Source organism: Hemitrygon akajei, chromosome 15 (genome assembly GCF_048418815.1).
Source record: "Hemitrygon akajei chromosome 15, sHemAka1.3, whole genome shotgun sequence".
NCBI classification, from domain to species: Eukaryota; Metazoa; Chordata; class Chondrichthyes; order Myliobatiformes; family Dasyatidae; genus Hemitrygon; species Hemitrygon akajei.
In genome coordinates, this window is record NC_133138.1 from 10178433 (window position 1) to 10205326 (window position 26894).

The following is a 26894-nucleotide window of genomic DNA, read 5'->3' on the forward strand; positions in this document are numbered from 1 at the left end:
TTGCATTCATTTTATACAGGTTACTACATTTCACTTTAATGGAAAAGCATACCATCTTCATCTAGCTGTTGTCATTTGACAATGGGCTATAGATCTAAATACGAGCTGCCAACTTCCATGGAACTAAACCATATTAAGACAATTCTTCATTTTAATGAGTAGCCATGTTTAGCTTTGAAACACTTGTGCTCAGCACCAGCATGCAGAGCTGCCTACAAGTACAACTTTTTCTAACTTCAGCACTGATCCGACAAATGTAAAAGATGATGAGAGGCATTGATCATGTAGATAGTCAGAGGCTTTTTCCCAGGGCTGAAACGGTTGCCACAAGACGACACAGGTTTAAGGTGCTGGGGAGTAGGTACAGAGAAGATGTCAGGGGTAAGTTTTTTACTCAGAGAGTGGTGAGTGCATGGAATGGGCTGCCGGCAACGGTGGTGGAGGCGGATACGGTAGGATCATTTAAGAGACTTTTGGATAGGTGCATGGACAAATAGAGGCTATAGGTAAGCCTAGTAATTTCTAAGGTAGGGACATGTTTGGCACAACTTTGTGGGCCAAAGGGCCTGTATTGTGCTGTAGGTTTTCTATGTTTCTAAATGAAGCATTCCAAAGGAATGGAGGATTTAATAAGGCAGCAAATTGTCCTTTCACCTCTGAAATCTGTGATCCTATTCACACAAATTGATGGGACGCACATCTCGGCTTTCTGACTGAACCGCATGAATTGAGCTTGGTAAAGCTTTAATTTAACTACAGGCCCACAGCATGAATTTATCCAACATTTGATATTACCATGCATTATTAAACTAGTTAGTTTCAATCAGAAAGGTCAGAAGCATGGCTGTTGTAATAAGGGTACATTTCAAAGCATACTACAGGGCAAAATACTGTCCCTTTACAGTAGCTGTATTTAACTAAATCTATATTTGATTCTTATGCCAGCGGAAATAGAGACGGAGGAGTGTTGCATGTCGGGACACGTGTTACTTCTCACTGTAAGCAGAGAGATTCACCAAATATTTAGAATCACACCTTGTATGATTATCCCTTCAAAACCTCACATAAGTATTGGGTTCTTTATTTGTATTAGACTGTACTTTTAAACTCACACTGTACTTACATAAAAAGTACTTACCATACGAGATGTGATTGATAACCTACAGCTATAATTGATTCACAACTAAGAAATAACTGTGTCATGCCACCAATGTCAGAACTCACAAAGGGTCCTGGGCCTGAGAAGATAATTGCTTCTCTTCCAACAGATGTTTCCTGACCTACTGAGTGTTTATATCATTGTCTGGTTTTTGTGTCATATTTTCAGCATCTGCAATTGTTTGATTTTCACTGATCAAGATTTGCTTGATGAGTGGCACAAGTTTGTCATTATCCTTGCTTATCCCTATGATGCACCATCAATAACTCTCGGAGACATGAGTCAAGGTAGGCTTTTATTAACTGGAAGAAAAGCACTGTCAGCAGCAAGAGACCACCACACAACATCCTGGAGACTGAGGGAGGAGCAGTGCCTCCAATCGCCTTTATACAGGGGTCTGTGGGAGGAGCCACAGGAGCAGTCAGCGGGGGGGGGGGGGGGGTGTCCAGACAGGTATATGTAGTTCACCACACCCTAATTATTTTTAATCCAAATAAGTATATCACTTCTGTATCATTTATGAGGTATGTAAACCCCATTAAGTTGCTTCTGTCAATGCACTGTCAATGTCATATCAACAAATTAATAAGAACCTGTACAGCGACAAAAAAAGAGTTAAAAAAAACTTTCTACCTCCCTGTACCGGCAGTGATATAAACACCAGTAGAGCTTTTTTGAAGCATAGTTTCCAAAATAATGCAAGAGAAATTTATACAAATCTTGATAAACAACTTGTTGCTTATTGATGTAACCTGATTTAAGTTTCATATAATTATTTTTATATTCAATGTTTCTATGATTTGATATTGGAAAATGATGCACCATCAATAACTCCCTCTGAGACGTGAAGTCGAGATATCAGCTTTTATTGACTGGAAGAAAGAACAAGCAGTAGTTGACCACCATATTACATCCTGGAGAATGAGGGCTGGGCTCAGGCCTCAATCGCCTTTATACCGGGGTCTGTGGGAGGAGCCACAGGAGCAATCAGCAGGGGGCATGTCCAGACAGGTATATGTAGTTCACCACAGAAAACTACACCTTAAATGTCTGCAGAGAATGTTTCTGGTGGAATAACCAACAAACAACTTATCTTGTTCTTTTCATTGCTCCTTCAAATGCATTTTGAAACAATTTTGAAAGATGGCATGTTCATGCGTTTCTGCGGTCTACTCAGAAGGCAAAAAATTGCAGGACAGAGCACCACTGGACTGTGGATACAGTTGCCTGCAGTGAAATTGATAAAACAAAGTATTCAGACTGCTGAAAGAAAATCAAAGTTGCAACTGGTTCAGAAGATGAAATTGATGGAAACCGAGAAACAATGCTGAATGAACTGTAAACGATGGAATGGATAATAACCCTTTTGATGAAGAAACTCATTCGGCCAAATTGTCTCTGACCCGATCCGGCTACTTGGACTGAATTTTTGTTGATTTGGAGGCAGAGCCAATTGATTTTCCACACTAAATAAATATTCGGTGAAGTTGTTAGAATTCCATATTTCAAACCTCATGGTCATGCTTCCAAAATGCCTAGTAGACTTTTACTAAAAGTCACTAATTTTCTTGAAAGTATTAACACATTAGCAAAACCATAACACCATAAAATAGGAGCAGAATTAGGCCACTTGGCCCATCTACCCTGCTCCGCCATTCCATCATGGCTGATTTATATCCCTCTCAAAGCCATTCTCCTGCCTTTTCCCTGTAACATAGAAACATAGAAAATAGGTGCAGGAGTAGGCCATTCGGCCCTTCAAGCCTGCACTGCCATTCAGTATGATCATGGCTGATCATCCAACTCAGAACCCTGTACCTGCTTTCTCTCCATACCCCCGATCCCTTTAGCCACAAGGGCCATATCTAACTTCCTCGATGCCCTTCGATGCCCTGACTAGTCAAAAGGTTATCAACCTCCGCCTTAAATATTGTCAATGACTTGGCCTCCATAGCCATCCATGGCAATGAATTCCACCAATTCACCACCTTCTGGCTAAAGAAGTTCCTCCTCATCTCTGTTCTAAATGGATATCCCACTATACTGAGGCTGTGGCCTCTGGTCCTAGGCTCCCCCACTATAAGAAATACCTCTCTGCATCCAATCTATCTAGGTCTTTCAATATTCAATAGGTTCCAATTAAAACTTCAGGGAGAATCAGAATTAGAATCAGGTTTAATATCACTGACATGAAATTTGTTGTTTTGTGGCATCGGTAGATTTCAATACATACTGTAATTTTTAAAATATAAATTCCAATTAGTATATATATTAAAGAGAAAAAAAAGTAAAAATTAAATAAGTACTAGAAAAAGAGAGGGAGAAATAGTTTGGTAGTTAACTGTCCATTCAGAAAGCTGATAGCAGATGGGAAGAAGAGCACCACAGTGGCGTAGTGGTTAGCACGATGCTATTACAGCTCAGAGTGTCAGAGTTCAGAGTTCAATCCTGGAGTCCTCTCTAAAGAGCCTCTGCACCTCTCTACATCCTCCCTGTAGAATGCATGGATTTACTCTGTGTCCTCCAGTTTCCTTCCACAGTCCAAAGATGTACCGGGTTAGGTTAATTGGTCATTTTAGATTGTGCCGCAATTAGATTAAGGTTAAACTGGAGCTGTCGGTGGTTGCTGGGTGGAGCGACTCGAAGGGCCTATTCCGCGCTGTATCTCTAAATAAATAATAAAATGATGGTCCTGCGCATTGAATGTGTGTCTTCAGGCTCCTGTGCCTCCACCTTAATGGCAGAAATGAGAAGAGGGCAACTCCTGGGTGACGACCGTCTGTAACAATGAACGCTGCCTTATTGAGGCATCACCATTTGAAAGAGTCCACAGTGCTAGGGAGGTCAGTGCCCACGATGGATCTGGCTGAGTTTACAACACACTGCAGCTTTTTCCGATCCTGTCCAATGACCCCTCCTTACCAGATGATGATGCAACCTGTTAGAATGTGTTTCATGGTACTCCTGTAGAAATTTGTGAGTGTCATTGGTGACGTACCATGTCTCCTTAAACTCAGAATAGAATATAGCCAGAGTCATGCCTTCTTTGTAATTACATCAATACATTAGACCCAGGACAGGTCTTCAGAGGTGTTGAAGACCAGGAGCTAGATACTACTCAACCAGGAAATTACAGGCCAGTGAGTCTGTCATCAGTTGTGGGAAAGTTATTGGAAGGTATTCTAAGGGACAGATATATACATTAAGTATTGGGATAGACATGGACTGATTAACAATGATCAACATGGCTTCATGCGTGGTAGGTCAAGTCTAACCAATCTTATAGTTTTTCGAGGAAGTTACTGGGAAAGTTGATGAAGGCAAGGCAGTGCATGTTGCCTACAAGGCCTTTGGCAAGGTCTGCATGGGAGGTTGGTCAAGATGGATCAGTCGCTTAACATTCAAGACAAGGTAAATTGGCTTAGACATTGGTTTGGTGGGAGAAGCCAGAGAGTGGTAGCAAATGGTTGCCTCTCTGACTGGAGGCCAGTGACTAGCAATGTGCCACAATGATCGTTGCTGGGTCTATTGATGTTTGTTATATATGTTGATGATCTAGATGATAATGTGGTTAACTGGATCAGCAAATTTGTGGATGACAGCAAGATTAGGGGTGTTGTGGACAGTGAGGAAGGCTATCACGGCTTGCAGAGAGATCTGGATCATCAGGGAAAATAGGCTGAAAAGTGGTAGATAGAATTTAATGCAGACAAGTGCAAGGTATTTCACTTTGGGTGGACCAACCAAGGTAGGTCTTACACATTGAACGGTAGGGCACTGAGGAATGTGGTAGAACAAAGTGATTTGGGAGTACCGGTCCATAATTCATTGAAAGTGTATCACAGGTAGGTAGAGTTGTAAAAAATGTTTTTGGTACATTGGCCTTCATAATTCAATGTACTGAGCACAGGAGATGGGATGTTATGTTGAAGACATTGGTGAGGTCCAGTTCAGAGTATTGTGTGCAGTTTTGGTCACCTACCTATAGGAAAGATGTAAACAAGGTTGAGGGAGTTTAGAACAAATTTACAGGGATGTTGCCGGGTCTGGAGGACCTGAGTTATAAGAAAAGACTGAAAGATTTCTTAGAATGTAATGTAGAAGATTGAGGGGAGATTTAATATAGGTATACAAAATTATGAGGGGTATAGACGGGGTAAATGCAAGTAGGCTTTTTCCACTGAGGTTGGGTGGGACTAGAACCAGAGGTCATGGGTTAAGGGTGAAAGGTGAAACACGCAAGGGGAGCATGAGGGGAAACTTCTTCGTTCGAAGGATCATGAGTGTGGAATGAGCTGCCAGCACAATTGGTGCATGCAAGCTTGATTTCAAAGTTTAAGTGAAGTTTGGATAGGTACATGGATGGCAGGGGTATAGAGTGCTGTGGTCCCACTGCAGGCCGTTGGGAGTAGGCAGTTTAAATGTTTTTGGCATGGACTAAATGGGCCAAATGTTCGGTTTATGCTGTACTTTTCTATGACTCTATGACAGTGAGAGCTTGAACACTCCTGCCAGTTGGTTGGCACAACTTTTCAGTGCCCTACCAGATACACCATCACAAGCCTGACACCTCCTGAGATATCACCCTCTTAAAAGATGTTCTGACATTGGCTTTTGAGACAAGGATCACAGGGTCACCGATGCAGGGATTTGCAATGGTATAGTTTTATTCTCCCTTCAAAAGCATACATAATAGGCATTGAGGTCATCTGGGAGTGAATAATCACAGCCATTCATGGTGTTAGGTTTGTTTTCTAGGAATTAATGGCCTGAAAACCCTGCCAGAACTAGTGTGCATCTGATTTCATTTCTAATCTCAATGGGAATTGTCTTTGCTCTTAAAATAGCCCTTTGTAGGTAGGAACTGAACTCCTTGTATAGCTTTCAATTACTGGTCTTGAATGCCACAGATCTAGTCCTCAGCAGACCATGAGTCTCTTAGTTCATCTATGGCTTTTGGTTTGGGTATGTCTGGTATGTTCTCAAAGTCACATATTCATCCACACAGGTCTTCATGAACTTGATGACAACTGTGGCACATTCGTTCAGATTCAAAGATGGATCCTTAAATATTATCCAGTCTAATAATTCAAAGTAGTTCTGTAAGCGTTCCTCTGCCTCCCTTGACCTTATCTTGTTGGTCCTCACCACTGGTGCTGTGGTCTTTAGTCTCTGCTGATATGCTGGGAGTAGCAGAACCGCCAAGTGATCTGGTATGGGATGGCACAGTAAGCGCTCTTAATGGGGAAGTGTGTTGGCTCCTCTGTTCTCCACAGGTGAAATGTTGGTGCTAGTTATTTACAGATTTTTTCAAGTTGACCTTGTTGAAATCCCGCACAATAAAAGGGAAGGTCTCAGGGTGTGTTGTTTCATGTCTGCATATTATGGAGCCACAAACTCAAGGTGTTCTTGGATCAGAAGCCCTATCTTACTTCAAGAACAAATAAAGAACTCCATAAGCTCCTGATATCCAACAGAAAATCTATCAGGCAAGGAACAGAGTGGGGGCAGAATGAGGGAAGATTGTCCAGTCACTTCTCAACAATTGTGACATGAATGGAGTTTTCTAAATGTTGTCAAGACCATCTATTGCCTAAACAACCATGGGCCCACCCAAAGGAGAGCCAAGAATGGATATGAACTTATCAAGGACAGAGAGAAGTAATGGCCTACTAGATGGAACATCTTGACACACTGCTCATTTGTGACACTGATGTGAAACACCTTAACTTATTACTAATCCAAACTCAGAAGGACAAAAAGGCCACATACGACCAGAAAAACAATAAGGTCTTGGAATCACACTGTGTCCTTGCTGAAATTGTGAAACTTATTAGTGGGAAACTTCAGTCACAAAATCCATAACCTCATCTCTTATGTCTGGAAAGATGGGGATATGCTATTGACCTCAGAGACAAAAGCCATTTTCAAACAGGGAGAAGAAACCATTAAGGAAGCATGCAGGGGTCATTGCTATAGGGAAAGTCATTGCCAGGGCTTTCATTATCTCCTGCTTTCCAACTGCAAAAAGCTACTGTTCTAGAATTACAAGGTGAATCCTATGCACTCAAAGACATGATGGACATGATCTTCACTGTGTGACAGCTCCAAAAATGGAGGCAGCAACAGCTGCACTTTACCTGAACTATTCTTACCACACAAGAGCCTTTGACTCCATCAATCATGAGAGGCTGCAGTTCATCCTTCTCAATTTGACAGAACTACATCTGCATCACATGTCTGCTATGTGGTGGGTTGCAAATTATAATTTTAGTTAGCAAGTCATAATCTTAACCAATAAGTCTACAGCAGACACAATCTCACTGCAGAATGCTGCCAAGCAAGACGATGTCAACATCCCAATGCTTCTCCTGCAAGAGTGGACGAATCCACAGGACAAATGAGGAATTATTTAATCTATGTCACATCCCACTCCAGAACTAAAATCAAACATCAGTCATAAAGAAGCAATATGCACATGCTGCTTGGTCAAGCTCCAAATCACTGCATTTTAGTCAACTGAGCACTAATATCACATGACAGAGGTCTCAAAGTCAAGGAGAGCTTATGGTCCACTGGGCAGTGCTGATCACTGTCGTCCTCTGTGTTTCTGGGTTATGGACTATATATGCCAGGTACATTGAAGAGACTACAGAGTTAACACCACTTTGTCTTCAATAATTCCTCCATAAACATATGAAGGATAAATGTACCAACACCAGATTCCTTTTGCAGGCCAACATCCCCAGTACTGAGGTGATTATTATACCCCATCTGCTCCAATGGACAGACTTTTTAGTTTGTGTGCCAAATACTGGATTCTCAAAACACTCTATTCCATGCTTTGTCACAGGAAGAGATTACATCATCAGTGGAAGAAATAGCTCAAGAATGATTTCAAAGCCTGCTTGTAAGAGTCCTAGACCTGATCCTAGTCCTGTTGAAGAGTCTTGGGCCGAAACATCAACTCTTTATTTCTTTTCATAGATGCTGCTTGACCTACTGAGTTTTTCCAGCATTTTGTTCCTCCCACTCACTAAAGATCACTTACTGTGCAAGTTCATAATGTGTTAAGAAGGCGTATGCGTGTTGGTTTTCATTAGTCCGGGGATTAGGGTCAAGAGCTATAAGATAATGTTGCAGCTCTATAAAACCCTGGTTAGACCGCAGTTGGAATACTGTGTTCAGTTCAGGTCACACCATTATAGGAAGGATATGGAATTCTTTAGAAATGGTGCATTTACCAAGATTCGTTGTTAGATAGCATGTCAGAGGAGAATGGGTTGAGTGAGCTAGGACCTTTCTCTTTGGAGCAAAGGAGGATGAGAGGTGATTCGATAAATGTGTGCAACATGATAAGAGGCATAGCTGGAGTGGACAGCCAGTGAGTTTTTTCCAAGGGGAAAATAGCTCACATGAGAGGGCATAATTCTAAGATTACTGAAGAAAAGAATGGGGGGGTGGAGGATATGTCAGGGAGGTTATTTTATAAACAGCGACGTGTGGAATGCACTGCCAGGGCTGGCGGTAGAGGCAAATACATTAGGGGTAATTTAAGAGACTCTTAGATTGGCACATGGATAATGGAAAAATGGAGGACTACGTGTGAGGGAAGGGTCAGATTGAACTTCGACTTGGTTAAAAAGCTGGTCCAACATTGTGGGCCATGGGGCCTGTACTGTGCTTTTCTATGTTTAATCCATTGCCCATGAACCAACATGAATTTCTGAATGGAAAAATCATGTTTGACTAATCTGCTAAAGCTCTTTCAAATAAGACAGTAAGGGTCGGTAAGGGAAAGCCTTACCTATTTCACAGTGGATTTATGACTAAATTCAGAAACAAGAGGTTGGTCAACAACATTAGAGCTGGAGAATTGAGATTAACATACTGAAATGTAAAGAGAATTAGTTACCAACTAAAAAACAAAAGAGTAGGAATAAATGGTTCTTCTTAAGTTTAAGTCCTGTAGGGATCGATGCTTGTGCCCCAACTATTCACAGTGCATATTAATAATGTGACTAAAGGGACCAAATGTCATATCTCTGAACTTGCTGTAAATATTAAGCTGGAAGGATAAAGAATATGGAGGAGGATGTAAATGGATATGGGTGGGGGAGGTTATGGACAAGCTGAATGAAGAGGTGAAACATGGTAGCTAGAATATATTGGGGGAAATGTGAAATCATCCATTTTGGTGAACATAACAGAAATGTAAGTTCTTGTTAAATGGTATGAGAATGCTATTGTTGATATTCACAGTGATCTTGGTGTGTTTGTACACAAAATAATGGATGGAAGTGAGCACATACAGCAGGAGTTTAGGAAAGCAATCAGTATGGCCTTTATAGATAGATAGATAGATAGATAGATACTTTATTCATCCCCATGGGGAAATTCAACTTTTTTTTTTCCAATGTCCCATACACTTGTTGTAGCAAAACTAATTACATACAATACTTAACTCAGTAAAAAATATGATATACATCTAAATCACTATCTCAAAAAGCATTAATAATAGCTTTTAAAAAGTTCTTAAGTCCTGGCGGTAGAATTGTAAAGCCTAATGGCATTGGGGAGTATTGACCTCTTCATCCTGTCTGAGGAGCATTGCATTGATAGTAACCTGTCGCTGAAACTGCTTCTCTGTCTCTGGATGGTGCTATGTAGAGGATGTTCAGAGTTATCCATAATTGACCGTAGCCTACTCAGAGCCCTTCACTCAGCTACCGATGTTAAACTCTCCAGTACTTTGCCCACGACAGAGCCCGCCTTCCTTACCAGCTTATTAAGACGTGAGGCGTCCCTCTTCTTAATGCTTCCTCCCCAACACGCCACCACAAAGAAGAGGGCGCTCTCCACAACTGACCTATAGAACATCTTCAGCATCTCACTACAGACATTGAATGACGCCAACCTTCTTAGGAAGTACAGTCGACTCTGTGCCTTCCTGCACAAGGCATCTGTGTTGGCAGTCCAGTCTAGCTTCTCGTCTAACTGTACTCCCAGATACTTGTAGGTCTTAACCTGCTCCACACATTCTCCATTAATGATCACTGGCTCCATATGAGGCCTAGATCTCCTAAAGTCCACCACCATCTCCTTGGTCTTGGTGATATTGAGACGCAGGTAGTTTGAGTTGCACCATATCACAAAGTCCTGTATCAGTTTCCTATACTCCTCCTCCTGTCCATTCCTGACACACCCCACTATGGCCGTGTCATCAGCGAACTTCTGCACATGGCAGGACTCCGAGTTATATTGGAAGTCTGATGTGTACAGGGTGAACAGGACCGGAGAGAGTATGGTTCCCTGCGGCGCTCCTGTGCTGCTCACCACCGTGTCAGACCTACAGTCTCCCAACCACACATACTGAGGTCTATCTGTCAAGTAGTCCACTATCCAATCCACCATGTGAGAGTCTACTCCCATCTCCATTAGTTTGTGCCTTAAGATCTTGGGCTGGATGGTGTTAAAGGCACTAGAGAAGTCAAGGAATGTAATCCTCGCAGCACAACTGACCCCCTGTAGGTGAGAGAGTGATTTGTGCAGCAAATACATGATAGCATCCTCCACTCCCACCTTCTCCTTATACGCAAACTGAAGAGGATCCTGGGCGTGCCTGGTTTGTGGCCTCAGATTCTGTATTATCAGCCGCTCCATGGTCTTCATCACGTGCGACGTCAAAGCAACAGGTCTGAAGTCATTCAACTCCTTTGGTTGTGGTTTCTTCAGTACCGGGACAATACAGGATGTTTTCCACTGTCTGGGTACTCTTCTCTGCTCCAGGCTCATGTTGAAGATGCGCTGCAGTGGTTCTCCCAGCTCAGTCGCACAGGCCCTCAGTAATCGTGGGGAAACTCCATCCGGTCCAGCCGCCTTGCTGGTACAGATCTTCCTCAGTTGACCTTCCACCTGTGCAGCCGTAATCCTGGGCGTGGGCAAGGTCTCCTGTGAGTGGCTATTTTCCTGTGAGGGAAGTAAGCCTGGTGTGGATTTCTGCGGTGAGGATGAGATTGAGCTGTCGAACCTGTTGAAGAAGTTGTTCAGCTGGTTCGCTTTCTCCACATCTCCACTTATGTTCGCCCCCCGCTTTGCACCGCATCTGGTGATGATCTTCATCCCATCCCACACCTCCTTCATGCTTTTTTTCTGCAGTTTTTGTTCTAGCTTCCTCCTATACTGCTCCTTTGCCCCCCTTATCTGTACTCTGAGTTCCTTCTGAACTCTTTTAAGCTCCAACCGATCACCATCTTTAAAGGCCCTCTTCTTCTGGTTTAGGAGGCCTTTGATGTGACTAGTGATCCAGGGCTTATTATTGGGATAGCAGCGAACAGTTCTAGCAGGGACAACTGCATCCACACAAAAGTTAATATAGTCTGTTGTGCATTCAGTGACCTCCTCAACGCCCCCACAGAGCCCCCCTTGCAGTACATCCCAGTTAGTAGTACCAAAGCAGTCTCTCAGGGCCTGTTCAGCTTCAGGAGTCCACTTCCTAAAAGAGCGTGTGGTAGTGGGATGCCTCATCACAATTGATTTATATCTGGGCTGTAACAAAACCAGGTTGTGATCAGCTTTCCCCAATGAAGGCAGTGGGGATGCACTATAATGACGACATGTGAATACAGGAGCAAGGTGAATACAGTATTGCAATTGCATTGGGCTTAAATAAGTCTGCACTCGGTATGTTGTGCAAAATGTTGGTTTTCTTACCTAGAAGGAACTTGCCATGAAAGCAGTGAAGCAAAGGTTCATTAGACTACTTCCAGGCATGTCGGGTTTTCCCTATCAGGAGATGCTGAATAGACTATAATTATCTAGAGTGTTGGAAGAATGAGAAGCAACCTTAAGGAGACTTACCAGACTATCAAAGGGCTAGATACAGTGAAGATTTTTCATCTTTTTGTGGGATCTGAGTCAAGGGGTCACAGTTTAAGACTAAGGGGTTCATTTACGACTGAGATGAGAAAGATTTCCACACTGCTTTGGAATTCTCTGCACTAGACAGAGGCTCACTCATTGTGTTCATTCAAAGCAGAGATTGATAGAACTACCATTTACAGAGTCACGGGATTTCATGATGCTGCAAGAAACTGGCACCGAGGTAAATGATCAACTGTGATCGTAGTAAATGGGGAAAACAGGCTAGAAGAGCTGAATGACTTCTATTTTGTTTTCTTAATGCAGTAGAAGCATTCAGTATGGTATTGAGACCTCATTTCCAATCTTTGGGACAGCACACAAAGCCAAGGGTAATGTAGGTGGATCTACCTCGCCACCCTTCCCTATTTGTTGCTGTGTCTGTGGATCCCACATTTGCCTCATCAATTATCTACAATCCATAGAACCAGGGTGATCTTCAGTCTCACCTCCAAACATGTCAAACGTTAAGAATCCATTAAAATAGATTTAAATAATTTAAAAAATTAAAATTAAATATAAATGCAATTAAAATATATTAAAAAAACCTGATTTGTATTTCAAAGCATTTAAAATTAACATAAATATCTTTTACTTTTTATACAAGGTCAAAGTTCCTACATTTGTCCTCCCCAGTGTGAAGGTAACAAAGTGATTAAGTGCGTCCCTGCCAAAGTTATCCTCTCTTCAGGGAGTTACTGTACTGCCATTGGATTCAGCAGTGAGTACTGTGACATAGCAGGCAGGGACTCACTGTCAAATCAAACTTTTTACTAGTAACAGCATAAGCTTTGAAGTCATTGATGTCCTGAGGTCTGATAGACGATGGTTCCCAGCAGTGCAGCCTGGCCCATTAATCTAGAAGTGGCGAAGCAGTATTTCATACTAATAGTACAAATACTGAACCATGTTATTCATATTTTAAGCGCATGCCTAGCTTTCACAGTTCAAATAAATCAAAACTAATTATTTTCAACAAGGTCACTTCCATGCCTATTCTGGAAAGGTAATTGAATTGGGATTTATCAATAGAAAAACAGGTAATTTTACCCACCTCAGCACTCCAGTTGCTGACCCACATGGGATCCCAGTCCAACAAAACTGAACTTCTGAAATTTTAATAGGAACAGAGAGCATGGTCTCATAATAATCAGCCACCCATTTAAGCCTGAAATAAGGAAGAATTTATTCTCCAGAAAAGTTGTGATTCTTTTGAACTTATTGCCTGGAAAGTTGTAGAGGGTGACTCCTTTAAGATATTCAAAGTTGAGATAAGTTTCAATCAATATAAGAGTCAAGATTTAGAGGGGAGAGTTGGAAAGGTTATATCAACTAAAACCAAATTGAATGGCAGAGCAGTTTGAAGGGGATGAATGTCCATTCCTATTGCCGTTTCTCATAGTTTTGTGCTCAGCTTGCACTGTGGCACAGAAGTTAAGGTAATCTTCACTATTTGTGCAGTAACCTACAGAGAAAATCACTCACATTATGTAACAGTTGGAAAAGTATAAATGTTGGCAACAGAACTCAAGATAGATGTTATTCCATAAGACAATAAGAAACAGGAGCAGAATTAGGCCATTGTGATCTTTCAGTCTGCTCTGCCATTCCAGCACAATTGATTTATTATCCCTCTCAATTCCATTATCCTGTTCCTTCTCAATTCCTTCTCCCAATAACTTTTGACACCTTTACTAAGAACCACTCAACCTACACTTTAATATACCCAGTGGCTTGGTCTCCACAGCCATCTGTGGTAATGAACATCACAGATTTACAACACTCATGCTAAAGAAAGTCCTGCCGAAGGGTTTAGGCCCAAAATGTCAACTGTACATTTTGCCATAGATGCTGCCTGACCTGCTGAGTTCCTCCAGCATTTCGTGTGTGTTGCTCAGATTTCCAGCATCTGCAGATTTTCTTTTGTTTTTGGTTCCTCTTTATTTCTGCTCTAATGGATTGTCTCAGATTCAGATTCAGTTTATTGTCATTTAAAAACCACAAATGCAATGCAGTTAAAAAATGAGACAACATTCCTTCAGAATGATATCACAAAAGCATATGACAAAACAGACTACACCAGAAAATCCACGTAACGTTTGGCAATCCCCAATCCAGAGTCCGGAGAGGCTGCTGCGTACTAATATCGCGCTACCATCTTAGCGCGTTCCCCGGAAAGGAGCTCCAAACCCACCAGACAAACAAGACCAAAAACTAAAGCTACAAGACCTGCACAAAACCACATAGTTACAACAGTGCAAACAATAGCATAATTGAAAAAAAACAGACCATGGGCACAGTAAAAATAGTCCAAAGATGTTAAAGGACTATAAGTTCAAAAGAAATCACCACACAGTTTCCACAAGTCCCCAGGGTCCCGACAGACTCACCATCCCACACCGGCGGCAGAAGGGAATACCCCTCAATACTCCGGAGCTGATTATCTGTTATTTTGTGAAGTGGGGTGCCATGCGCAACCATAATCGATTGAAAATGGACGTGGGAGCACGGAGGAACATTGGGAAATCTCCAGGAAGACCTTCTTCGTTGCTGCTGCTGCTGTGAGGACCGGGACTCTGCTGGGAAGAACAGGCCCCCAGTCCTCGGGGTCGCATTGCCGATGGCCGTTGGCGGGGCCGTCTTAATACGCTCAGCAGAGGATGGTGCTCAGAGAAACTGTGCCGGAGGGGATGGTTGTCGGCTCGGAGATTCAACGGACTCGGAGTCTGCTGTGGTCAGGTCGCTTTCGGTGTCTGCTGTGTCTGCAAGGCTGGGTTCAACGGAGCTTTCATTGTGTGCTGCGTCTGCGAGGCTGAATTGGGCAGCGCCACGGAAGTCCATAGCGGGGGTATTCTCTTCTGCCACCGGCGTGGGATGGTGAGTCTGTCGGGACCCTGGGGACTTGTGGAAACTGTGTGGTGGTTTCTTTTGAACTTAAAGTCCTTTAACACCTTTGGACTATTTTTACTGTGCCCATGGTCTGTTTTTTTTTTATCAATTATGCTATTGTTTGCACGGTTGTAACTGTATGTTGTAACTATGTAGTTTTGTGCAGGTCTTGTAGCTTTAGTTTTTGGTCTTGTTTGTCTGGTGAATTTGGAGCTCCTTTCCGGGGAACGCGCTAAGACGGTCGCGCAATATTAATACGCAGCAGCCTCTCCAGACTCTGGATTGGGGATTGCCAAATGTTATGTGGATTTTCTGGTGTAGTCTGTTTTGTCATATGCTTTTGTGATATCATTCTGGAGAAACGTTGTCTCATCTTTTAACTGCATTGCATTTGTGGTTTCTAAATGACAATAAACTAAATCTGAATCTGAACATGCATTCTGTCTAGGCCTTTCAATATTCAATAGGTTTCAATAAGATCCCCCTTCATTCTTCTTTAGCTCCAGCAATATACAAACCCAAAGCTGTCAAACACTCCACGTATGTTAACCCTGTCATTCTCAGGATCATTCTCATGAACCTCCTCTGTAAAATCTCAAATGCATTCACATCCTTTCTTAGATAAAGGACCCAAAACTGCTCTCAATTTTCCCAAGTACATTCATATCAATGCCTTATAAAGCCTCAGCAATACTTCCTTGCTTTTAAATTTTAGTCCTCTTGAAATGACTGCTAACATTGCATTTGCCTTCCTCACCAGCGACTCAACCGGCAAGGTAACCTTTAGTGAATATGGCACCAAACCTACCAAGTCCACTTACAACTCTGATTTCTGAATTTGCTGCTGGTTTAGAAAAATGTCTTTATTCCTTCAACCATCTTAACATTCCATCAAGATGGTGCTTGCGTACAACGGTCCTTCTGAATAGATCATGAAACCATATATTTCACTTCTTGAATATGATCCTGGAACTGTTGGAGCCTGCAATTTGCAGTTCGGAGATCATTTGGATGTTCCAGTGCTCAGCAATCTCTGAGAAGATCCCGGGAGGCAGAGGTGGTGGACATGGGCATGCTATGGGACAAGGCATGAGCCAATGTTTGATTCCATTTCACTGATTAAAGCCTCCATCGTTACTGATTAAAGTAACGAGAGAGATTGAAACATCAAGGCGAATGCGAAAGTTTGGAGATTGTTTGGGTGTTTCAGCACTCTGCAGTCCCTGAGAGGATTCCAGGAGACAGAGACAGTGTGCATGAACTTCATGGTGAGAAGGCTGTGGGATAGGGTGCAAGCTGTTGTTCAATTCCGTTTTGTCGATTAAAGCTTCCATTGTTTGCTATCAAAGTGGCAAGGGAGATTGAAATATTGAGGCGAATGAGGAAGGTGATCACCTGCTGCCTCCCTTTTGAACACTTGCAAACCCTTTGTGACCTGCGAGGGGAGAGCCTGCCACTCTGTCCAGAGAATGTTACCCAGGTTTTCTGCGTTTTGGATGTGGACATGGACTTTAGACTTCCTTTTTTCAGTCTTACATTTCTTTATATTCTATGCTTTATGCCCAATTTTTCTCCTTTTTTGTGTGTGGGGTGGGAGAATTTGGGAGCTGATGTGCCTGTTCCACTTATGTTCTTTTTTTGTGCAGAGAAGGGGGAAATTTGGGGACTGATGATTTTGCTACCTTTTTTTTTTCCTTCATGGTTCTGTGGCTGTCTGGAGAAGAACAATTTCAGAGTTGCACTTTGATAATAAATGAACCTTTGGACTATGGTGCATGACCATACACTTCCCTACACTATACTCTATCTGCTACTTATTTGTCCATTCTCCTGATCTGTCTAAGTCTTTCTACAGGCTCCTTGTTTACAAATCACCACCTGCCCCTCCACCTATCTTGCTATTGTCTGCAAACCTGGCCACAAAGCCATCAATTCTGTCATCCAACTCATTGACATATAACATTAAAAGAAGCGGTGCCAATACCAACCTCTGCAGAACACCACTTGTTCTCAGCAGCCAACCAGAAAAGGCTCTCTCTATTACTATTCTTTCCACCTGTCAGTCTGCCAATCTTCTATGCATGCTCATTGTTGTGTATTTAATATTTCAGTCTGTTCTGAGTAATATTGTAAATATATTGCTTGATTAAGCAGTCTTTGTTTGCATATTGCACTGTGAGTTATATGCAAAACTACGTGAATGCCAATAGTCATCACACCACCAGGTTACATGGGCGAATCTTAGTTAAAGTAAAAATGAAACTAAGACACTGTCACAGTCCAGTCTGTTGACTCCTTGTTTCTGTTGATTTCCTTTTCCCTGTGTTTTGCCTGGCTCCGTGATTGAGGCACCTGATTGTCATCCGAACCGGCAGCATAAAAACTCCGGCTTACACCTACTCGGGGCTGGACCGTCACCAGAGCCTCCGGGGCTGTGCAGCAATGCTCATTCCAGGCTGCCACGAATAGGGACCGTCCTCCGAGCCAAGACACGAATTGTCTGTCGTTGTTGGGTTTTGTTGCCTTATGTCCAGCTGAGGGTGGCTGGCTGTTTGCCACTCCTCCAAGCCAAGATACGAATTGTCTGTCTTTGTTTGGTGTTGTCGTCCCGGCTTGGTGTCCAAGTCAAGTCCAAGTCCAGGCTCCAAGTCCAAGTCAATGTTCAAGTCTGCATAAGAATCCTAACCTGCTCTCCGTGCCTGTGTCCTGCACTTGGGTCTGTTCCAGCCACTGATTGCAACAGACACAAATTTTCATCACCATGTTTCCTTTCAATTAGTTTTATGTTCTGGGAATTACAAAACACAACAGTGGTGACAAGAAAGTTTTAAATTAATCTAAGATGACTACCTACCTGTTGAAGCACAGCGAAATGTTCAAATTTTTAAAAAATGAAGTGAAACAGTCCAGTAAAAAAAAGTGCTGCACTATGTTTTTCTTCAGAGCAGCACATTTTTTTCTAAAGAGGAAAAACAACTGACTTTTAAAGAAAGGAAGAAAATCAACTAAGTTATCAAGTTCATAAATAATGAATACCAGGTGATAATAATCGTACATAAAAAAGAGCAGAAATGGCTGGTTACAATTGGAAAGATAGATGGGTTCCATTGCACAAGAGATAAATGTACATTGCATACTGAGCAAATTCAACAGTATTTTAAATCAAGTGGAATAACAAATGAGAAACAAGTACCAGTTTTGCTGAATGCATTGAGTGCTTCCATTCAAGATGTACCTGTATACAATATTCCTTTGGTCAACATCTTCTGAATAGATCATGAAACCATATATTTCACTTATTTTATGTTTCTTTATATATTTGGTTTTTTTTTCATCTTGAATGTGATTCTGAAACTGTTGGAGCTGGAGATTTGTAGTTTGGAGATCATTTGGGTGTTTCAGTGCCCTGCGGTCTCCGAGAGGATACCGGGAGATAGAGGCAGCATTGCAAACCTCATGTTGAGGGGTCTGTGGGACGGGGCGCAAACTGATGTTCGACCCCACTTCTCCAATTAAAGCTTCTGTTTTTTGCTTTTAAACGTGACAAGGTAGATTGAAACATCAAGATGAATGCAGAAGGTGCCTGCCTTTTGATTGCTGGTGGGATCACTCTGCGGCAGAGAGGGGAGACTGCCTTTTCATTGGTGGTGAGATCACTCTTCTACCAGTGAGGGGAGACTGCCTTTTGATTGCTGGTGGTTTGCTCTACTACAGGAGAGGGAAAGGTCTGCTGCTGTGCCTGAACAGTGTTACCCAGGTTTTCTTCATTTTGAATATGGACTTGGACTATAGACTTTTTTCAGTCTTTTTTTTATATATTTGTGTTTTTGCCTGATCTCTCTCTTTTTTTGTGTGCAGGGAGGGGATTTGTGGGTTGAAGAATCTATTCTGTTTTTGTTTGTTTGTTTTGTGGGGAAGAGGGATTTGGGGGTTGATGATTGTGCTGCCATTCTTTTCTTTCTTGGTTTTGTGTCTATCTGGAGAAAAAAGAATTTCAGAGTTGAATACTTTGATAATAAGTGAATCTTTGAACCTTTGAAAAGCGCACAGTTTGCTTAGAAGTTTGACTGCTACAATCAAACCGGCAAAATGAGCTTTGCTAATATCATGAAAGTACTGCAGAACATTTAGAACTAGAGTCATTGTTGATTCCAGAACACTTTAGCTTTCATAAATGGAATCAAAAGGAAGGGGAGTCCATTTCAGTTTAAGTGGCTGAATTGATGAGATTATCTGAGTATTGTCAGTTCAGTGATGGGCTTAATGATGCACAGAGAGATTGTGTAGTTTCTTGAATCTTACAAGAAAGCATTCAAAAAGGCTCCTAACCAAAGCTCAACTTACATGTAAAAGAGCAGCTGAAATAACTGTATAAATGGAAACAGACAACAGAAACACAAGTCAAAAGACTGAGTTGCAGTCAAGAATGAAAGAGAGCATGAACAAAATTGCAAAATATAATCAGTAAATATCCTGGCTGAACAAATTGTGTTACCATCGAGGCAGGAGTTCACATACACAAGACCAATGCAAGTTCAAAGGCAAAACTTGCAGAAAATGCAACAAAGTAGGACAAGTACAAAGAGCATGTTGGGCAGACAACATAAATGGACCGCACAGGGAAAAGAAAAAAAAACTAAAAAGTCAAGTTTCAGTTTCAAGAAGAAGACAAATCTGCCTGCTGTTGATGATCAAATTTGATATTGATGAGAGTAACTCAGAACTAGGTAGCCTAGAGATTTACAGTGTGAAAACTAGCAATAGGGCTTACACCAGAAGTGAACGGCACATTCACTAAAATGGAATTTTACACTGGCTCAGCTGGTTCAGACATTCCACAAAATGAGTTTGAACGGTAATTCAAAGATACTGAACTGATGCCTCCAGATATCCAATTAAAAACTTACACTGGAGAAAAGATAATTCCAGTGAAAATGACATTGTAACAGTGAAATATATAAACCACATTGGGCTGGCATGTGGTAAAAACAGGAGGGCCAACATTGAGAGTTTGTGAGTGGCTGAGACAAATACAAACTTGATTGGAGATCCACCCATCATTTACGTTCCACAGCACCTGTAATACAGTGAAATGAAAGTGAATTCAGAAATGTGCTGGATAATGCCACAGCAGTGTCAAAGGATGAAACTGGAAAAGTCAAACATATCAAAGGTAAATAGTGTTAAATGAAAATGCCACCACCCAAGTTTTGCAAACCCTGTCCAATTCCTTATACCACCCATGATGAAGTAGCCAGTGAGCAAGATCATGTGCAGGCTGAAAGAATTCTTTGCAAGTTTACTGGAGCCCAAGGGGAATGCCAATGATCCCAGTAGCCAAGAAAATCTGTGGTCATTTGAAGGTCACAATCAACCAAGAACTGAAAGTAGATCAATACCCTCTGCAGAGCACAGAGGATCTTTGTGAACCTTTCTCGAAGGGAGCACTTCAGCAAAGTGGATTTAGCTGAAGCCTACCTTCAGATGGAGATGGAAAAAGAGTCCAAAGTATTCATCACCATTATCTCTGACAAAGGGCTTTACCACTATAATAGGCTTTTTTTTAGGAGTATTATCTGTACCTGCATTCTGGCAGAAAGCTATGGACCAGGTGCTACAAGGCTGCCCAGGCATGCAGTGTTACCTGGCTGACATCATTCCTACCAGTAAGGATGACAAGGAACATCTACAAAACATCAACACAGCATTAAAAAGATTAGAAGATTATGGGCTCAGAGCACAGTGTAATGAATGTGAATTCTCTAAGCCAAGCATCCCTTACTGCGGTCACACTATTGATGCACAATAAATACACAAGTGTGCTGAGAAAATTCAAGCAGTGGTGGATACCTCAAGACCAAATGAAATGTCACAGTTGCGGTCCTTTTTAGATTCATCAATTACTATAACAGGTCCCTGCTAAGTATGGCTACTGTGCTCCTCTCTTTGAACTCATTACTACAGATTGGGAAGAAATAGCAATTGTCAAAGCCGTGTCAGGTTGCTTTCCAAAAGGTAAAGAAAATGGTGATATCAGACACTGTCCTCACACATTATGATCCACATCTTCCAGTGAACCTTGCCATGTGTCATTTGGAATGCTTTTGGAACAAAGATGTTCAGAACTGACAGGACCACTTCCTGCAGTCCCAGTGTCAACTCCTACAACCACCAAGGAGGAAGCCCCAGAATCTAAGATTGTTTCACAGCTTTTGGTTCTGAATGGGCCAATTTAAAATTTACTATACTGTGGATGTGGATAGTATATAGTATACTGTATTTTCTGTATATATAATGACCAGAGATTAATATATTAAATATTTGAGTTGAATTGCATTCTATATTGAGTTGGAGTTTATAGCTAAACAGGGAGGAGTGTTGTCTATTTAATATTTAAGTAATATTGTAAATATATTGTTTGATTAAGCATTCATTATTGTTTACCTAATGCATTGTGGGTTATATGTAAAAGTACACAAATAGCATATTCCACCGCATCATATGTGTGCATCTTGCTTAAAATAAAAATGAAACTAAGGCAAGCATTCCTAGACTTCATGTTCCCCTTCCCTTAGGTAGTTTTATCTTTTGGGAGTTATAAAACATAACACTAGTATCTTTACTGTAACACCTGTTATGTTGGAAATACTCAGCAAATTAGGCAGCATCTGAGCAAAGGGAAACAGAGTTAACATTTAAGGTTGAAGACCTTCTGTTGGAACGGGAGAAAGAAAAGAAAGCTAGCTTTAAGTTACAAAGTGGCTGGGGGAGTGATGGATAGGACAAAGGGAATATATATGGAAAGAGCAAGAACAGGATTACTGTGGAGCAAAGTGTAGAGGTCAGTGGAAGAAGTGAAAAGAGAAAATGAACTAAAACAATGAAATTCAGGCAATTGGAGAGTGAGAAAGTTTTCTCTGGCTGTATCAGAATTGATAATTTCTGTGATATAGGCCCAGTTTTTCTCTGTCCTCATCATTGTCTGACCTGCTGGGCGTGTCCTACAGCACCGCATTTTGTAACTTTTGCCCTTTTTTTTCTTTTCTCGTCCCATAAGAGGCATTCCCTTTGTCCTGTACAACACTCCTTCACCTTTGCTGCTATTTTTTTCTCTTTCCCATTTCCGACAAAGCAATATAAATTCTGTCTCTTTCCAGTCCAATTGAGCATCTCAAGCTGACGTTTCTTTCACACTATATATTCTGATTTTAGAGAAATGACATTTATTCTACAACAGCTGCTGCATAGTTTTACAGGCAGAGAATTGGAAAGGACTATCCCTTTATTCTTGAGAGGACAATGAGCTGAGTCATGCAACATTTGCTCTCTCCACATTCTCCCAAGGCTTGTGCTCATTTGGTATTGATCCATAGTCTAGTGATCCTTGGACTCCTGATCTTCATGATAGGCAGAACATGACCAAACTGGCAGGTACGCCTCAGCCACTATAGTGTTGATGTCATGTTCCTAGAATGCTCTGTTAGACTTTATCAGGAGGCAAGTCTAGGGTCAGAGCCTCATCTTCTATCAGAGTTTAAAAACTTTTTAATATCTCTGCTTTACACACTTTTTTGTATGTAGTATGGAACTGGTGGAGGACATCCATCTTCTTGGCAGTGAATTAAGCACTTGAAGAAAGCAGAAAAAGCTTTATCCGGCTTGCTACTTCAACTGCTGATTATTTACTTTGTCAAATTTCAAGGCAAAATATAAATTTTCCAAGAACTTGACCCTTTCCTGCTTTTCCAAAAATTGTCTGAATTAATTTGATTATATTTGTAAAAACTGACAAGAACAATCTTGTGGAGGGGATGAGGGCAGGAAGAAAATCAATTTTTTTTTTGCGTAAGGAAGAGTCAATTCTAATTGCAGCATTAGTCAACCCTGACAAATCCAGATGCTGCTAATTTAAATCCAATTCATTCCTCACAGCAAGCATAAGCCCTAAATCTGAATCTGTATTACTGCATCTTGGTAAAGCGCATTACGGAAAAGCCTTCCAGGGTAGGATTATATATCAATCTTGACTTGGTTTTGCTCTCAATATCATTAAAATGTTCACAAATATAAATTAAGAAAATGAGTTATGTAATACAGGATTTTGTGTTTGGAAATGTAGCAGGGTCAGCTACCTTGGGTTCTGTAAAATACAATGTCATTTAGTTACATGCAGCACTCAATACTCATAATACCGTTGAAGTATTACTAGTAGCTGTTGCTACACTATTTTCACTCCAAACTCAGTGCTATTTCCGATTATGTGATTGTGTAGCTCTAATTTCATAATTGGAGGTACCACTATGGCTAGTGACATTGTTCATTCTACTATTTGATTGGAACAAATAAACGACTAGAAATTGATCAAAAGCAGAAATGATGAATGACAGTGAAAGGGCTGAAGTGGTGAATAGCTGGGAGTCTTTAGGATTTCTGTGGAATCTAAGATATTTTCAGAAGATGTCATCATGAGTGAGAATGTGGGGAAAGATATAAAAGTTATAGATTACATCCATGGATGATTCTGAAGGAGTGTGGGAGTGAGTAGACGAATGACTGCACCTGGTTCTGTGATCATGACTGGTTATAGCTGGTTATTTCTGCTCCTATGTCTTATGGTTATGAAACAAACCTGGTGAGTATGCATGTGGAGAATTGTGAAATCAGTTAGAATTAGAATCAGAATTGGGTGCAATGTCACTGGCAAATAATGTGAAATTTGTTGCTTTGCAGCAGCGGTCTATTGCATACATAATAATAATAAACTGTAAATTACATTAAATAATTAGTGCAAACAGAGAGGGAAAAAAATCAATGGTGAAGTAGTGTACATTCAGAAAGCTGATAGCAGAGCATAAGAAGCTGTTCCTGAAATGTTGATTGTTTGTCTTCAGGCTCTTGTACCTCCTCCTTGATGGTAGCAATGGGAAAAGGGCATGTCCTGGGTGATGAGGATCCGTAGTGATGGATGCCAACTTTTTGAGGCATTGCCTTTGGAAAGTGTCTTCAATGTTGGGGAGGCCAGTGCCCTTGATAGAGCTGGCTGAGGTTACAACTTCATGCAACTTTTTACCACCCTGTGGAGTGACTCCTGTATACCAGATGGTCATGCGACCAGTTAGAATGCTTTTCCTGGCACATCTTTAGAAATTTGTGAGAGCCTTTGTGATATACTTAGTCTCCTCAAACTCCTCATGAAATATAGCCATCATAGTGCCTTCTTTGTAATTGCTTCAAAATGTTGGGCCCAGAGATGTCAACACACAGGAACTTGAAGCGGCTCACCCTTTCCACTTCCGATCCTTCAGTGAGAACTGCTACTTGACTTCCCCTTCCTGAAGTCCACAGTCAATTTCTTGGTCTTACTGAAATTGAGTGCAAAGTTGTAGTTTCAACAACAATCAGCTGATCTGTCTCGCTCATGTATGCCTCCTCGTCACTATCTGAAATTTTGCCAACAGTAGTTGTATCATCAGCAAATTTATAGATAGCATTTGAACTGTGCCTAGCTACACAATCATGGGTATAGAGAGAGAGGAGCAGTGGGATAAGCATGCATCCTTGAGGTGTACCAGTGACTTTGATCGTCAGTGAGGAGGCGATGTTATTTCTAATCTGCACTGACTATCGTCTCCTGAGAGGGAGATATAGAGGCCTGGTTTTGGAGCTTGTTGATTTGAACTGAGGCTACGATTGTGGTGAACGCTGAGCTGTAATCAAAAAAACATTGATATCGCTATTGTCCAGGTGATCCAAACCAACTGGAGAGTCAGTGAGACTGCATCTGCTGTAGACCTATTGTGGTGATGGGCAAATTACAGTGGGTCCAGTTCTTGCATAGGCGAGAGTTGATTCTGGCCATGACCAACATCTCAAAACACTTCATCATAGTAGGTGTGAGTGCAACTGGGTGATAGTCATTGAGGCAGCTGTTGCCACTCTTCTTGGGTACTGCTATGATTGTAACCCTTTTAAAGCAGGTGGGAATATCTGACTGCAACAGTGAGAGGCTGAAGATGTCCAGTTGGTTGGTACAGATTTTCAGTGCCTTACTAGGTATACCATCATGACCTGAAGCCTTGTGAGGGATTACCCTCTTGAAAGATGTCCTGATCTAGGCCTCCAAGACAGAGATCACCAGGTCACCTAATGCTGCAGCAATTTGCGAAGGTGTAGTTTTATTCTCCGTTTCAAAGTCTGCATAAGAGGTGTTGAGATCATCTGAGAGTGAAGCATTACAGCTATTCATGATGTTAAGTTTTGCCTTGTGGATTTAGTGGCCTACTAGTCCTGCCAAAGCTGACATGAATCCAAATCTGTCTCCGACTTCAATCAGATTAGTTTTATCATTCTTAAAATGGGCTCTGTAGGTCATACCTGGACTTCTTGTATAGTTCTGGATCATTGGTATTGAGATCTAGCCCTCAGCCGAATATGAACCTCCTGGTTCATCTACTGCTTTTGATTTGAGTATGTCCGGTATGTTCTAGAAGGCACACGCTCATCCACATAGGTCTTGATGAAGTCAGTGAAAGCTGTGGTGTAGTCATTCAGATTTGAAGATGAATCCCTGCATACAGCCAGTCCACTGACTTAAAGTAGTCCCGTAAGTGTTCCTCCATCGCCCTTGAGTGAGCATAACTTGTTAGTCCTCACCACTGGTGCTGCATTCTTTAGTCTCTGCCTAAATGTCAGGGGTAGAAATACAGCCAGGTGATCAGACTTCCCAAAGCATGGGCTTGGGATGGCTGGAAATTGTTATGCAAAAGGCTACAGACAAATCTTAATGTTACATGGGATTTTCATTTATAAATGTGATAAATATGATAAAGGTTATTTTAATCTCCTTATCAGGTAGGGGTAGAACTCTGATTTAAACTGTTCAAAGTGGATGAAGCGAAAGATGGAGACAGATTTTGGGGTTGACCACATTGCTGACGAATTTGAGGTGGCACTACAACTTGCTAGAAAATGGTCGAGAATGGATGAGACAGAAGTAATGGTATCAGGGCTCAAAGGAATGTAAACAGAACAAAAAGAAAGAAAATTGTGTGGATACAAGCCATTTGGCCCATCGACTCCATGCTGACCACAGTGCCCACCTAGCTAGTCTTAATTTCCTGCATTCAGTCCATATCATGCTAAGCCCCGACCCTGCATTTTCCTATCAAAATGTTTAAATGATGATATTATATTTGCATCAACTACTTCCTCTGGCAGCTTATCCATATACTCACCATCCATATATTCACCATGAAAAAGTCACCATCAAGTCCTCTTATATCTTTCCCCTCTGAAATCTATGCCCCTCATAATTTAAAACTTTCTATAAAGTTGCTACTCATTCTCCTGTGTTCCAGGAAATAAATTTCTAGCCTGGTCAGCCCTTCCCAATAATTTAAGCTCTCTAGTCCAAGCAACATTCTCTTAAATCCTTCCTGCACTTTTTCCATTTTCACCACATCTTTCCTATAAATGGGTCACCACAACTGTACACAGTACTCCATGTGCAGCCTCAGAATCAGCTTATACATCTGCAAAATAAAGTCTGAACTCCTATACTCAGTGTCCTGGCTGATGAAGGAAAACATGCTGAATGCCTTTTTCAACACCCTGTGTACGTGTGCCATCACTTTCAATGAACTCTGCTGTTGTGGTCTTAGTAAGGAGAGCAAAGGAATTGCCTATTCTGTTAAGCAACAGACTAGTTTTTCATCACAAATGTTCAAGACTTTGAATTAAGGAATGGAAGGTGACCCCCTACTTCACAAGCCAATGTGAGAGACAAAAAATGGTGTTAATGGGGATAGTGACATCAGAGGTAGACATGTAGCTGTGGAAATGGCAATCTGAGGACCAGCTGTTAGTACATTTAAAATTGGAGTGTAAATAACTCAAGAAATAGATATTTATTTCAAAACTCATATAA

General features: G+C 41.5%; 1 protein-coding gene across 5 annotated transcripts in view; it reads left to right on the forward strand.

Annotated features, from left to right (window-relative positions):
- Window positions 1–26894, forward strand: part of LOC140739159 (follistatin-related protein 5-like) — a 672573-nt gene that overhangs the window by 565570 nt on the left and 80109 nt on the right. The gene's annotated exons all lie outside the window — the stretch shown is intronic.